This window comes from Meleagris gallopavo, unplaced genomic scaffold (genome assembly GCF_000146605.3).
Source record: "Meleagris gallopavo isolate NT-WF06-2002-E0010 breed Aviagen turkey brand Nicholas breeding stock unplaced genomic scaffold, Turkey_5.1 ChrUn_random_7180001908665, whole genome shotgun sequence".
Taxonomy (NCBI): domain Eukaryota; kingdom Metazoa; phylum Chordata; class Aves; order Galliformes; family Phasianidae; genus Meleagris; species Meleagris gallopavo.
This window is the reverse complement of record NW_011171642.1, coordinates 1-856: the sequence shown is the minus strand read 5'-3', so window position 1 is coordinate 856 and position 856 is coordinate 1. Positions and strand designations below refer to the sequence as shown.

General features: G+C 55.0%; 1 long non-coding RNA gene across 1 annotated transcript; it reads left to right on the top strand.

Annotated features, from left to right (window-relative positions):
• The first annotated feature begins 112 nt into the window (after nt 1–112).
• On the top strand, nt 113–850 carry LOC109364747. Its single transcript, XR_004162400.1, has 3 exons — nt 113–201; nt 302–403; nt 530–850. It is a non-coding gene; the product is annotated as an uncharacterized LOC109364747 (long non-coding RNA).
• The last annotated feature ends 6 nt before the right edge of the window (nt 851–856 follow it).

Sequence of the window (856 nt, the reverse complement as noted above, 5' to 3'; positions counted from 1 at the left end):
AAGGAAAGGTTGGAGGTGCTGTTTGCTAATGGAAGATGGAGAGAGGAAAATCAAGGGAAAGGCCCGCTGTGCACAGCCGCTGCATCGCATCTGTTCCGCTCTGCCCTGCGCAAAAGGAGGAGCAGCTCAGCAGGCTTGGCCTGGGACATGGAAGGGAGCCTACGGACATCTGGACCGACCCCAAAGGAGCTGGTTCTGCAGGTTGGTTGTTTTCTGCTGTTTGTCTCACATTGTGTTGCTCAGGGGTGGATTTGTTCCTGATCAGTGCTAACAGGAAAGTTGCGCGGCATTTTTGTTTCAGCTGTCCCAGTGCTTTGATCCCTTGCTGCTGGGATGGGGCGTTTGCAGAAGGATGCACGTGCTGATGTCCAGCCAGGCTTTGGGGATGAGTCTACATAGCAGGGTATGTCTGGCAGGACTGAGGCGTGGGACCAGGCCAGGTCAAATCCAGTGCACTTTGCTGTCATTCTTTAGTGCTTGCTTTTGCTCAGGAGGGCGGGTGGTGAACCTTATGAACCAATGCCTGCAGACGGGGTTTGCGGAGAAAGAGGTCCTGCAGGCCTGGTGTGGCAGCCACGGAGCTGTAGCGAGGCGGCATCCGTGTAAAACACCAGAAATCCACGGGGGTGTGAAGGTGAGCTGTGGGCTCCAGTAACACGGGAGGGAATGTGCATGCTCGGGGTTTGGGCGCTTCTGTGTGTTTGGAGTGACTGTGACAGCACTGCTCGGTCAGTTTGAGTGTGTGGAACAAGCGTGACATCCTTTTTGACGGAGTCCTGTGAAAGGAGTCCTATGGATTTGAGGTCTGAGTTTAAGGCTGTGCGCATCGTCCAGGAGTTGGGGTAGGAGATGAGGC